At 40.4% G+C, this 14,840-nt stretch overlaps 1 protein-coding gene across 6 annotated transcripts in view; it reads right to left on the bottom strand.

The window, feature by feature from the left end:
• The window catches only part of ssbp2b (single stranded DNA binding protein 2b), a 384,828-nt gene that overhangs the window by 297,077 nt on the left and 72,911 nt on the right, over positions 1-14,840 (bottom strand). The gene's annotated exons all lie outside the window — the stretch shown is intronic.

Below are 14,840 nucleotides of genomic sequence, written 5' to 3'. Positions count from 1 at the left end.
ATGTGCAATAGAAGACCTTCTCTATGTTTAGCAGAACAATAAAGATAATTCCACGGTTTGACTTCTGCTCAGATGCAGATCTTTCAAAATATATTCTACAATGTCAACTTCATTGTAGATTTCTCCAACAAGCAAACAAATTCCAAAAACAGGCTATTTCACCAAGAACCAGGTATTATAGATTATGTTTGCAAAAACCAAAATGCAAACAAATAAACACAGATAAGACTTCCCTCATCTTTCTGGCTCTTCCTTTACCAACAACCCTTGCTACACTTCAACGATGACAACAAGTAGTCAATATATTCCCAGACGTTCAAGTTTATTGCCATTTGTTCCAATTCATGCAATACTAACTTTTTCAACACCTAATTATTTTCAATCATTCCAGGTGGTTTGCCTCCATAATTCTGTCTGGTAGTCTATTCCAAATGATCTGTATTTTAAAAAGTAATTCCTGACATTTCTGAATCTACTTTTACAAATTTGATTCTGTGTTCCCTAGTTCTATTAAATTTAATATGCTATTAATTTCTATCAATTAATTTAACATTATACTCAATTCTAACATTTTCTATACTATGAATAATTGTGTATATATCAGAGTTTAGTTCTCACTTGACCTTTTCTCCCCCCATGTTGAAAGACCCAATTCCTCCAGTTTTTCATGTGCTTAAATGTCTGACGTTTTGATATATCACTTCTGGAATCAGTTTTTAAAGTGGGGCCAGCTAGAGCAATTACAGTGTAATTACAATTTCCTGACTAAAACCAAGCTATGTTCAATTTTTGCTTGCTGCAACTGCATTGATTGAACACATTTAGCACTGAATCTACTCATGTCCCTAGATCTGTACCAGCTTGATCAAAGGTTTTGTTCACACTTCATGTTGCAAACGTGTCATCTATTTTTCCTTCCTATACTTATATTTGCACTCCTCTATATTAAAGTTCACAATTTTGCCAGTTTTATTTCTTGCACTAACCAATTTACAATCTCTTTACTGGTTCCGTCGTTTCCACTGTCCCTCTTCATTTGACGTATTTCACAAATTTGATTACATGAGTTTCTAAATGTAGGTATTTTAAGTCTTTGTCTTTTTTCTACTTTTCATCCAGAAAATTATCCATTTCTATTTTTACCTTTTCTGTGGAACTTATCAGATGTCTTTTAAAAGTCAGAGTACACCACCTCACACACTTCTCACAGTGCACTTGGGTGTTCATTTAGCTGAAGAAAATCAAGAAAGTTCATCAGCTAGGACCTTTTCCTTTCAAATCATTACTGACCACTTCAGTAATAAAAAGAAAAGCAGAGGTCTAGGATAACAGCAAGGGACAGAGATTAATTGAAAAGCTCTACTAAACAGGCATAGGAGACTATTGGTACCATTATGACGATGTTGTATGGATTTATTATTTTTCTTCTATCCAAAAATGCTATCACACACTTCGGAATGCTTTCACCACCACAAAATCAGCTGTTTTTGATGTTTGCTTGTATCATTCCACAAACGATATTGCAAGTTTTATTTCTGATAACCAAGTTCATTAATTTATGCAGAATGGGAGACTAAAGATCTACTGTCATCAAATATATTGAATATTTCACATGACCCTTTTGGCAATCTAATGGTCCACATCAATATCAGTTGACATCCTCCCACAGTCAACATCAGTGTCTCACACATTTACTTGCTAGTGTCTCTTAACCCTCTGGTTAACCATCTAAACTAATAGCCTAGCTTGTTTTAAGGCCTTTTAATTCCCTTCACAACTTATATCTTACTAGATTTAAGCAATTTATTTTATTTGAGAAATCTCTGGTGAAAAGGCATGTTTCAAATGAATGCCCTTTTGACTGTTTGGAAGAAATAGTCATTCACGGAATCTTCATTTCATTTTCAGTTTCCAGATCCTTTTTCACTTAAGATTTTAATCTCTTCTTTGACTGGCCCACTGTAATTGTGGTTGGTAAAGTTCCTTTTGGATTGTCATTGTCTAGTCTTAGCACAAGGCCTTTTTTTTCCCCAAGTCACTCTGATGAATCACTGAGGGTCATAGCTCTTCAGACTGAGTGAATTCCATTTGGGAAGGAATTTATTCTTCATGCTTTTAAAAGGTATCTCACATATTTTGTAAAGTCAAAAATCACATGATATTGGATTATAATCCAACAGGTTGATTTGAAACCACAAGCTTTTGGAGCTCCGCTCCTTCTAGCTACCTGAAGGTTGCGAGGCTCTGAAAGCTTGTGGTTTCAAATCAACATGTCGGATTATAATCCAATGTCATGTGATTTTTTACTTTGTCCACCCAGTCCATCACTGGCATGTCCACAACCTATTATATAGTGAAGTGCTTCGTTCAGTCATGCTCCATAATGAAGATTAGTATTTTTCTTAAACGCCTTTGTTAAACTTCAGTACATACAATACAAACTACAGTAGTCAGCTCTCTGTACAACACGATTTTAGGCAGGTCACCCATTTGGGCAACATGACTAACCCAACACAATTAACTTTAAAGGAACAGGCCTCAATGCTGGTGATGCCAGCTATTTCCAGAACTTCAAATGTATATGATGTGGTGCTGCCAGTAGACCTTGAGGATGTTGCATCAGCAGTGCTAGAGGAAGCATTATTGAAGGTGCACATGTCAGAACACAGCTCCCATGACTCAGCATCAACACAAAATTGGTGAGGATTATGGTTTTGTACAGTTTGCCTTTGAGTTGTGGTTGCTCCACACTCATTGTAGATTTTATCGAATGAGCTGTTTGCTTTAGAAAGCTTATCGTACACTTCCTTGCTTATGGTGGCACTGCTCATATACATAAATGGTTGACATGCTTCCCTTGATAATAATGCTTGATGGTGTTCTTGGGATTTAGGTTGATTCTTTAAAAGGATTCCTTAGTCTGAAGAGTTTAGATTACTTTCAGTGTGGAAACAGGCCCTTCGGCCCAACAAGTCCACACCGACCCGCCGAAGCGCAACCCACCCATACCCCTAACTTAACACTACGGGCAATTTAGCATGGCCAATTCACCTGTCCTGCACATCTTTGGACTGTGGGAGGAAACCGGAGCACCCGGAGGAAACCCATGCAGACACGGGGAGAATGTGCAAACTCCACACAGTCAGTCGCCTGAGGCGGGAATTGAACCCAGGTCTCTGGCGCTGTCAGGCAGCAATGCTAACCACTGTGCCGCCCACACTCATTGTGCAGCTTTAGAAAATGAGCTGTTGGACCTTATAGATCTGACTGATTGGGGGCCAGGAGATCATAGTCATCGGTGAGGAAAAGTTCATGGTTAAGATTTTCATATGTCTGCCTGAAGGTGCCCTAAATTGAAATGACCTCCATCAGTTCAAATGCACACAGTCTCCCTCCTTAAGGTCGCCTGTTGCGTGCAGCTACATCATACTGAATAGGATGGTGAATAAAGACAGGATTACCACACATCCCCATTTCATGCCGTTACAGATTTGGAAGGGATTCAAAAGGTCACTGTTGTGCTCATCTCGTCCAGACTAATTTTCATGAAACCGCTTCTATCATGTTCAGGAACCTCAGTGGGCATCCAAGTTTTTCCAAGGAGTTTTCAAAGTCAATCTCGGCTTAATGTCATATGGCAACGACAAGCCTGTTCTGAGTTAATATGGCAAAAGTCTTCCCAGAAATACAGATAGTGATCTCACTAAAGATGGAGCAATTAAAATGTTCTCCTTTGTTTGTGTATAAGCTTATGATGGAGGAAGTGAGGACTGCAGATGCTGGAGACCAGAGTTGAAAAATGTGATGCTGGAAAAACACAGCAGGCCAGGCAGCATCCGAGGAGCAGGAGAATCGACGTTTCGGGCATAAGCCCTTCTTCAGGAATGAGCAAGGGCTTATGCCCGAAACGTCGATTCTCCTGCTCCTCGGATGCTGCCTGGCCTGCTGTGTTTTTCCAGCATCATATTTTTCAATATAAGGTTATGATAACAATATCAGAAAGGTCCTGTAGAATTTGGCTTGGTTCCCAACAGTTCATGAAAACCTCAAGGAGATTTTTGTATGAAAGGTGGGCCACCATGTTTCCATGATATATCAATTCCACAGATTTTGTTGCTGTTCTCTGGTTGACAGCAGTCACAGTTTCCCCCTCAACTGGGCACTCACCTATTTCTTTTTTTGACAGGCTGTTGTTGGAACACTTGACGGCAGTATCATGTATAGTGTAGGTAGCACGAAAGGGTGTTTCAAAGAGTGTATTGACCAGCAATCCAGGACTGCCTCCTTAACATCTAGTGTCTTGCTATTAGCACTTCTCAGAGGGTTTTTGGTTTGATATGCTGATCCATAGACAATTTTTAGTGCTTCTTAGAAGCTTGTGAACTCAGAAACAACAAGAGGAATCCACTCATTTTGGATTGTTCTCAGTTTGTATTGAAGGATGTTGCATAGGCAATGGTGTCTGCATGCTATCTTTTTCTCTTGTCTGGCTGGTTGATTCCCATGAGCATGATGAGCAGAGCTTGGATTTCTTTGTCATTTTCATTAAACCAGCCCCTCTTCTTGGTGAATCCAATTACCTCGTTAGAAATATCCAATATTCCAACTTCAATGTGTTCTCCAAATCCTTCTGGAGTGGAATCGGAAAAGAGATGAGGGCATTCCAGTCTGGTCTGTAATTACTTGATTCAAATCTCTGGAAGATGAGGGCTGCACAGACTATCTTTAGGAGGATGTTTCCTGGGTCGGGAAATCTAAAACCAGGAGTCAGAGTTTTAAGATTTGGATAGGCCATTTAGCATCTGAGATAAGGAAAGATTTCTTTACCCAAAGTAGTGAATCTATAGGATTCTCTACTACAGCAGGCTGTGAAAGCTACGACACTAAGTATATTCAAGAAAGAGAAAAATACAGATTTCAAAGACATCAAGGGTATGGGGAGAAAGTGGGAATATGGCATTGAGATAGACAATCAGCTATGGTCATACCAAATGGCAGAGCAGGCTTGAACAGCCAAATAGCCTACTACTGCTCCTAGTTTCTATGAAATATGCAAGTTGCAGACTCAATATTTCTTTGAAAGGTTGCTTCTCGGTCTGCTCTTAGACTAAGGCTTGAAATGGAAGTTCAGCTTTGAGCAAACAAGCTGCTGGTCTATTTCAAAGTCAACACTGGTCATGATTCTGGTGTTCATGGCATCCTTTAACGTCACACTCGTTAGCTGAGCCAGGTGAGTCTAATAAACCTAAGAGAAAACAGGTTAAAAGCAATAGGCACAACTGATAAAGCTATTGAGATGGCATTGAAAATAGTACACTATACTGGTCAAGGCATAGAATGGGGAGAAGGAGCATTGTCAGATGGTACATGCAATCCTCCAGAATGCCATAGGAACAGTCCCAGTCATTGAGCTGGAAAGGGAAGTGGAAGACAGGTTGTTAGAAGAAATACAAAGGCACACTCAAACACAATCTCAGACGTTATGTCAAAATTAATAATATAAAAGAACGTCACAGATGATGATTACAATTTGGAACAAATAGCTGCACTAGCTAGTATAAAAACTGGCTTCTCAAGAAGAAACAGAAATGCCAGAAGCCTGAACAGAAGCAGTTTGTTGACCCCAGCTGCATCACTTAGAATTATAAATGCACAAGTAAACACGCATCTCTCTTACAGGCCTTGATGTGTGAGCTTATAACATTTAAGGGCTGTTTATTTTCAACATGGGTTGTCATCCTGGAGTAAAAGGACTACCAAAGTTAAGTGATATCTGTGGAGAGGAAAACAGTTAACATTTTAGGTCTGTGACCTTTCATCAGAACTCACACAAAGCTGTTAAAGCCAGCTTCTGATCTGCTGTAGCTCTAATGAAAATCACTGAGCTGAAAAGTTGACGTTATTCTTCTCTCCATGGATGCTGCTTGACCTGATGAGTTTTTTCAGAATTTTGTTTTTATTTTGGATTTCCAACATCCACAGTATTTGCTACTGTAACATCCAAATGAAGATCAAAATATTATCAGTTTTTGTTAACAATGAAAATTTCGATTTGAATTTAGATTTTAATATTGTCACTTGTACCTAGGTGCAGTGAAAAACAATGTCACCACGATTCGGTGCCATCTTGATTTCAGAATAAACTACTGACTAAATTGTATAAATGGTAAAATACTGAATAAATTATTAAATTGATATTACTAAAACTGAAGCAGCTTCAAAAGTTCATCTTTCCCTCTCCGTACATTTCACCCCCTCTATTCTTCCAGTCACCGCAGTCGGACATTGTCCTTGGAGTCCTGGTAGGTGTTCCTTTTCTGCCATAACCGGCACTGTCAGTCCTACATCCACCATCTCCAAGTTGGAGACGGTCACGCTGCATGGGTCCTACAGCTTCTCCATTGCTGGACATTGACGGACGGGTCCTGGCTCATCCTCTAATGCCACCGCCTGAGATAGAGTGGGCATGGGGATACACAGGGCCCTGATTCCTGCATCAGGAGGATGCCCAGGGCACCAAAAATAAAGTTACTGAGCTGGAAAGATTTTAATGAACCCTTGTGGATGCAGCAGAACCTGCTACAAGAGCCATGAGCAGCCAGGCCTATACTCAGGGGCCTGTGTGTTTCAACAAAAGTATAAAGCAAAGTTATTAAAGTACATTAAACCTATTACTGGTTCAAATAAAAAAGGTTAAGATAGGAAAGTTGATCACAATCATATTTGGCATTTATAAAGTATCAGTTATCTATGAGGACATTAAGGACAATTTATTAGCTGTACCAAAAGATTTCAGTACTTTAATGCAGAATAGTCAGTCATTTTTATATACTAGATTAGGGAATCATTAAAATCCAACTCCATTTCTATTAGGGCTGCACATGACTGAGCAGCACAAAATGGCCAACAGCTGCCATGGCTAAAGCAGTAGAACATTGCTAACACTAGTTAGAGACCTCGGGAAAATATTTGTTTAATGTAGTCTTCACAAGTGGAACAATAGTAGCTCTGTAGATTCAAGGTTACTAGACTGAGATACAATGTGCAGCTGCAGTTGTTAATGCAGAAGACATTTAATTAGTGAACCTCACTTGAATTGCTTAATCAATCAATCTGTTACAATATAATAGTAGGATTTAGTTAAAATTCTTCACATAATCATAGATATAGAATCCAAAGTAGTTATACATCCACTTACATACAAAAAAAAACACAAAGCAATGGAGGAAAAGATTCAAACCAAACCAGTGTCAGGCAGTAAAAGCAGCTCCAAATCATTACAGGTAGATAAGAGAGTCTGGTAACATCATGAAACCATGGAGAACCGGGGGTGGACCACAATCCTATCCATCTCTTAGTTGTTTAGTGATATGATTGGTTTAATTGGAAATACATTGAAACTGCTCAGTGCAACAGTACTTCCTTTGGGTTAAGGACTATTAACAGTTAAACTGTGTCAAGTAAATTGCTGAGACAAGCTTAAAACTATACAAGATGCTGCACCAGAGATCCAATTACGAAGGAATAACTTAGCGCTGCTGACCAGTAGCGAACAAAGTGGGCCATATGCACTTTAAGTTTAAACTGACTAAGTTAAGACATTCTGAAGCTTTTGGATGAAGTGCTTATGCCCAAAACGTTGACTCTCCTGCTCCTCGGATGCTGCCTGACCTGCTATGCTTTTCCAGCGCCACACGTCGACTCTAATTCTCCAGCATCTGCAGTCCTCACTTTCTCTCTGAAGCTTTTTTATGCCTTACACTCTGGAGAAATGAAGCTGTACCGAAAATAAAGCTGCAATAAAGAACACCTGAAATTATCCCACGACTCAGACTCTCATTGGAAAATGAGACCTAACAACTTCTTTACAAGATAAGCTGGACAGCAACATTTTAAATAAAGACATCAATTTAAAACATTGCATGATAATATCTATACAGATGCACATCTATGGAGACACTATAGTGTGATATCACAAAATCAATGTAAATCCTACAATGCACACAAGAAAAATAAAGTCACACACTTTTTTGCAATAATTTTGCACCATTTTAAAACGTAAGCAGGTCTTAAAAAATATTATTAGTCCTAGGTACTCGAGGACAAACGTAAATCCTCAATCCCTGTGCACCCAACTTAACCTCAAATTGATTTAAGGATGTAATTATATTGACACTTTTTCAATGATGTTGTGCAAATTTGTGGTTCCTTCTTATGATTGACCACGGGAGTCTCAAACACAGGTTTCCAATCATTATACAAGTGTACAGAGGGACACTTCTTTTCTAGCTAGCCGAGAATAAACTTTCCCTGCATACATTTAAATAAATGATCTAAAACTGTACTCAAGATTCCTATGGTTGATTATGAGAAGTGACCACAACAGTAAACTGTTTTAACTGTTCATTAATGTGCAAAACAGTGGTAAAATGCAGGTTTCCACCCCAATCAGAAATCTATACATATAAAGATAAAGTTCTGAAAGACTATCCACAAGCGGATGCTTCACAACATTTCAGCTTCATCATTCAAGTATTATTTATTTAGCACCAAGTCAGATTTCAAAAATGCAAAGGCCATCCATAGTGTCTCACATAAAATCAAAAACCTTAAAAACACTTAACACTTGAACAAATAGATGAGTTCCACTCTGTTCCCCAAATAATAAACGCAATTGAAGAGGCAATGGCGTAGTAATAATGTCATAATGTAATAATCCAGAATCCAAGGCAATTATTCTAGGGAAATAGGTCAAAACCCACCATGGCACATGGCAAAATTTTAAATCAACAAGAATCTGAAATTGAAAAAAGCTAGCCTAATTGTAATCTTGGCTGACTAGTATAAAAACCCACCTGGTTCACTAAAGTCCTTCAGGGGAGGAAATCTGCCATCTTTACCCAGTCTCACTTACATGCAACTCCAAACCTACAGCAATGTGATTGATTCTTAATTGCCCTCTAGGCAAATCACAGATGGACCCAGAACTCACCTGCATTCCATGAATAAATTAGAACATAAAAACTGTTCCACAGATATATCTTGTCCCAAACAACAGAATGTACTTTGGTTCATGACAGACAGGCTGATTCTCAACCAGCAGGTCTTCTGATACATGGGGTAGAATGTCCCATAAATTGTTTGGATCTGGACAGCAGGAACTGCTTCCCTTCTCTACTTCTGTATTAAGGCATTTTTGACAAAAAGCATAATGTAGCTTGATGGTCAATTTTGTTGTCATTAATATCAAAGCTGCCACATATCAATAGTGTTTCAATGGGTCTTTTCTTTGCTTCCCCCCTCAAGCACACAGACCTGATGACAGTTGATAAAGCAAGACTTGGCTGTCAAGATGCTATGTAGCCACTCTCGAGTTCTTCAAATATGCATCCAAGGGACTCAGATGGTGTTTGAATGTTGGCAAAACAAAAACCATATTAATCCATACGGGCTATTCAAATATTCACTCTCATTTAAAGATGCTGTAGTATATTTAACATTCCCCATCTCATGGCAGCCATTTCTCTCAAAAGGCTACCAATGACAAGGAGATCCAATAACAGATCAGCATTGCTAGCTCAGACTTTGATAAACTACTTTCGTGCGTTTTTGACAACAAAGACAACAAGTCACCAAAATCCGAATGTACACAGCAGTCATCACCAGACTCCTGTACTGCAGTGAGACCCACACTATATATTGTCAACAGACGAGCATTAGAGAAATTCCAGCAATGTTTCACCACATTCTCCAGATTCAATGAGAGGCCAATAAAACAAACTCTAGTGTTCCATTTGAAGCCAGATCTACAAGTAAACATCTAAACTCCTACAAAACCAACTGCAATGTATTGGCCACAATACAACAGAGATAGGCATGTGTGAACATGATCAATGATCAACGTGCTTGGTTGCCAGTCACATTTATTATTACATGGGTTTATGTACTTCACAATGTAACTGTATTAGATACTAACCACACTGCAACTGGCAGCTTAAAATTTAACAAGACCATATATCTACAAATACTATATATAGTCAGTTCTATGACTTCTGGTTAAAGTTTTCTAAATATCCCTTTGCAGCAAATTTCAGTTTCGCTCCATTTAAAGTTTCTATTTCTTTAACCAAAGTTGAATAACTTACATTTCGCAATTATCTGCCTTTTTTATTCAATTACCTATCGAAAATCACCCTGCAGACACCTTGGGCATTATTTAATTGTCCTTCCACATGTCAAATTTGGTGAAGAAGACGATTTGATGAAACATCAGGGTTGTATTAAGGGATGCTGCCAGAAGCCCATTTCCACCCTGGTTACATCATGAAGAGAAGACCCATGGAGGCTTGCATTATTTGCTGCTGACTGAGGTGAGCAATTAATAACCACGGCGAAGGTATTAAGATGCAGTGCAGAAGTTCACAGATGCTCTTAGATAGTACCTTCCAAACCAATGACTACTTCCATCTCAAAGGACAAAGGCAGAAAATACATGGAAACATCACCACTTGCAATTCTACTCCAAACCATTCAATAGCCTGACTTGGAAATATATTGCCATTCCTTCAGTGTCATTGGATCATAATCCTGGACCTTCTTCCCGAGCAGCGTGGTAGGTCCACCCACAGTTGATGGACTACAGCAGTTTTAAAGAGGCAGTTCACCACCATTCTTTCAAGGGCAAATGGGATTGAGAAATAAATGCTGGTTCAGCCAGCCACACTTGCATCCCGTGAATGTATTTTTAAAAACAACATTTTTTTTAAGTTTGCCCCTTTACCATCCACGGTTGCCTTTCTCCATCTTGCCTCTCATGAACTATTTACAAAATATATTGACTTTGATGGGGAAAGTGAATGCCAAACAGCCTAGTTTACAGATAGTACAAATATAGATGGGAAGGTGAATGCTGGGAATGAGCCCAAGAGTCTAAGGAGGAATAAAAGTGCAGTGATTGTAATGAGTCAGCCAGGTGAATCTCTCAGAATGAGTTCCCTGATTGGATCAGATTAATTGCCCCAATCAGGGAGTTCTGCTGAGAGGTCGAAACAAAAGTCCAAGCAGTTCTGTTCACACTCACAGCTGAGTATGGTCAGAGAGCTCGGTCAGTGTCAAGGACTCTCCACATGTAAATAAAGAGTGACTTGGCAATACGAGCCTGTGTGGAGTTTGATCAATGGCAATGAGAGAAAAGCATGATCTAGAAGAAACTCACTTGCAACAGTTGTCTTTGAGTTGGGTGAGCATTTCTGGAATCATAGGCTGGTATCCAGGAGTGCACACCCTGGAAAGTCCACCTACATCCATTTTGGAATAGTTAAGTTGCTTAGCAACATCCAAATCAGAACTAATCAAAATAAATCTGGTTAAATGATCATCCAGTTCTAAATGGAGGCCGATACTGGTATAGCCATTTCAGTGATTTCAGAACCACTAACAAAATTCACTCTGGACTCCATCCCTTAAGTTTGAAACAAGACCTCAGCTAGATTGAGAACCTACACCAGGCAACATTTACAGATTACGAGTTCAACTTCAGTTGTGGTCTCTTATGAGAAGCAGCTGGTTCAGTTACCACTGATTATAATAAAAAGGCTCAGACCGAAGCTTAATGGGGTGAATTTAGTTGAGAAAGATTCACCTGGATTGGCTCCACCTTTTTCAATTAGAAAACCGCTGCCTGAATGAAATCCTAATTAAATACCCTGAAGATTTTCAGGAAGATCTAGATACTGTTTTCCCTGGAGCATCAGTGACCTTATAGAGGTTTATAAAGTCATGAGGGGCACGGATAGGGTAAATAGACAAGGTATTTTCCTTGGAGCAGCGGGGGGAGTCCAGAACTAGAGGCATAAGTTTAGGGTAAGAGGGGAAAGACAACAGAGATCCACAGGGCAACCTTTTCATGCAGAGGGTGGTACATGTGTGGAATGAACTGCCAGAGGAAATGGTGGTGGCTAGTACAATTGCAACATTTGAAAGGCATCTGGATTGGTATCTGAACAGGATGTTTTTGGAGGGATATGGGCCGGGTGCTGACAGGTGGGACAAGATTGGGTTGGGATATCTAGTCGGTATGAATGAGTTGGACCGACAGATCTGTTTCCATGCTGTCCATCTCTATGACTATCAAAGGAGCCAAGATCGCTTTGCATGTTGACCAGGAAACAATTCCACAATTCTGCAAGTGCCCCCCCCCCCAATGTTGCCATGTAGGAGTTAGGAGTTCTAGCAACCACGACAAATGCAGTCCAAACAGGCCTTGTGATTTGAGTAACAAGGGCAATTTTGCCAACACTCCTGCTTGTATCTGTCAACCAATATCCCCGAAATTAGATTAAATTAACAGCCCTAATTGGGGAATTTATTCTGTGAGGTCCACCTGGCTGACCTCGTTACAATTATTATATCCCTTCCCCTCAGAGTCTGAGAACATCGGCCTGTTCTTCTTTTTTGTAACTCCTCGGATTTTTTTTACTGGGTTATCTTATATTCAGAGATATCCTCAACGCTTGGAGTGGGAGAACCCATTTACTCTGGAACAGTCAGTAAAGCAGTTGAGGAACCATGCATGTTCTGCTCCTATACAGTTTGCAGCTTTCATATGGTCCATGTGCTTGTTCAGGACTGTCGCACCTGCCCTACTCATGTGGGGCCGTTCCTGTGGTTTCAGCACCAAACTTTGTCCCCTGAAGTAAGCGGTCTCTCTCTCTCTCTCTCTCTCAGCATATTGTTGTGTCTGGCATTGATGTTCCTGATGCCGTTTCACCCTTCCCCAAGGGAAGATCAGATTTAATCTGATGTGGAGTCCTCTCCCCATTGGCAATTCTTCTGGAGCTCTTGTAGTTGGATGAGGGGTGTGTTGTAATCAAGTAGCAAATGGGACAATTTACTATCTCGTAAAGCTGTAGGCTGTTTCTTTAAGCTTGCCTTCAAAGGTTGAGTCTGTGATTAAGAAAGCGAATGCAATGTTGTCTCTTATCTGAAGAGGGTTGGAATATAAAAGCAGAGATGTACTACTAAGACTTTATAAAGCTCTGGTTAGGCCCCATTTGGAGTACTGTGTCCAGTTTTGGTCCCCACACCTCAGGAAGGACATACTGGCACTGGAACGTGTCCAGCGGAGATTCACACGGATGATCCCTGGAATGACAGGTCTAGCATATGAGGAACGGCTGAGGATACTGGGATTGTATTCGTTGGAGTTTAGAAGATTAAGGGGAGACTTAATAGAGACGTACAAAATAATACATGGCTTGGAAAAGGTGGATGCTAGGAAATTGTTTCAGTTAGACGAGGAGACTAGGACCCGTGGACACAGCCTTAGAATTAGAGGGGGTCATTTCAGAACAGAAATGCGGAGACATTTCTTCAGCCAGACAGTGGTGGGCCTGTGGAATTCATTGCCACGGAGTGCAGTGGAAGCCGGGACGCTAAATGTCTTCAAGGCCGAGATTGATAGATTCTTGTTGTCTAGAGGAATTAAGGGCTACGGAGAGAACGCTGGTAAGTGGAGCTGAAATGCGCATCAGCCATGATTGAATGGCGGAGTGGACTCGATGGGCCAAATGGCCTTACTTCCACTCCTATGTCTTATGGTCTAAAGGTTGGACTGCTCTTTCTGCCAGGCCATTGGAGGATGGATGATATGCAGCTGTCCCTATGTGACAAATACTGTTTGACTTTTTGAAATTCTCAAGCTCTCTGCTGATAAACAATGGCCTGTTATCTGTGACCAATACTTCAGGGAGTCAGTGTATTTGTTCCACCATCATCCCAGTGTTTGACAAATGAACATCCACGTGCAGCTATTTTGAGTGAGCGTCTGTAATGACTAAGAACATCGAGCCCATGAAAGGACTTGTATAGTCAACGTGTAACAGAGTCCAGGGTTCACCTGGCCATTCCCACAGTTGATGGACGACAGCAGTGAGGGAGCTGCTGGTGGTAATGTTTGTTGTTGGCCCTCTGGGCACTGTCCCACCGATACAGCTGTGCACAATTCTGTCCACCAAGCATAACTTGTCAATATCTTCATTTTGGAAACCGCTCGATGGCCCTGGTGGAGTTCAACCAGTATATGATGTCGAACTTTGCTCGGGACAATCACTCATGCTCCTATTAATAATAATAATAATAATAATCCGCTGTCCTCTACTGTGATCTGGTTTCTCTGGGTTCTAAAAAGGTTTAAGTTCTGTTGTGATAGCCCTTTTATTTCCCCCATCACCACCAGCTCTTTTAGTTTTGCCCGGACTGGATCTTTGTGTCCAAAGTCTCATATTGTCTGCTGTGGCTTGAAGTATATCAAGAAAATTTAGAACCATGACAGACTCTCCCAGTCGCGGTAACACTGGTGTATTTGCAAGCAGGAGGTGGCTCAATGCTTCTGTGTTTGCTACTTGCCCTTCCGGACAGTGTTCCAAATTGTAATTGTATGCACTTAGTATTAGAGTCCACCACTGAATTCGGCCTGAAACTGTGGGCAGCATGCCTTGTCCTCTTCGAGTAGACCTAGCAGGGGTTTGTGGCCCATTATTATTACAAATTTATGTCCTGACTCCAAATATGACACCAAACATTCCTGCTCCATCTGGGCATATTTATGCTCTGCATTAGCCAAAATTGCTAGGTGCTTGGGCTTGTTTCCATTGGACCACCTATGAGCTACCCTGATGTCAAATTGAAAATGCATTGCATGTCAATATCAGATCTTGCTTGGGATCATAATGTGCCAACACCTTAGAAGATGATAGCTGCTTCTTCACTTTCCTAAAGGTTATGGCTTGACTATGCCTCCATTTCCAAGGCCAACCCTTTATTTTAGAAACAGTTGATGC

The sequence above is a fragment of the Chiloscyllium punctatum genome, chromosome 2 (genome assembly GCF_047496795.1).
Source record: "Chiloscyllium punctatum isolate Juve2018m chromosome 2, sChiPun1.3, whole genome shotgun sequence".
Classification (NCBI taxonomy): Eukaryota; Metazoa; Chordata; class Chondrichthyes; order Orectolobiformes; family Hemiscylliidae; genus Chiloscyllium; species Chiloscyllium punctatum.
The sequence above is the reverse complement of the archived record's forward strand: the minus strand, read 5'-3'. Positions and strand labels throughout refer to the sequence as shown.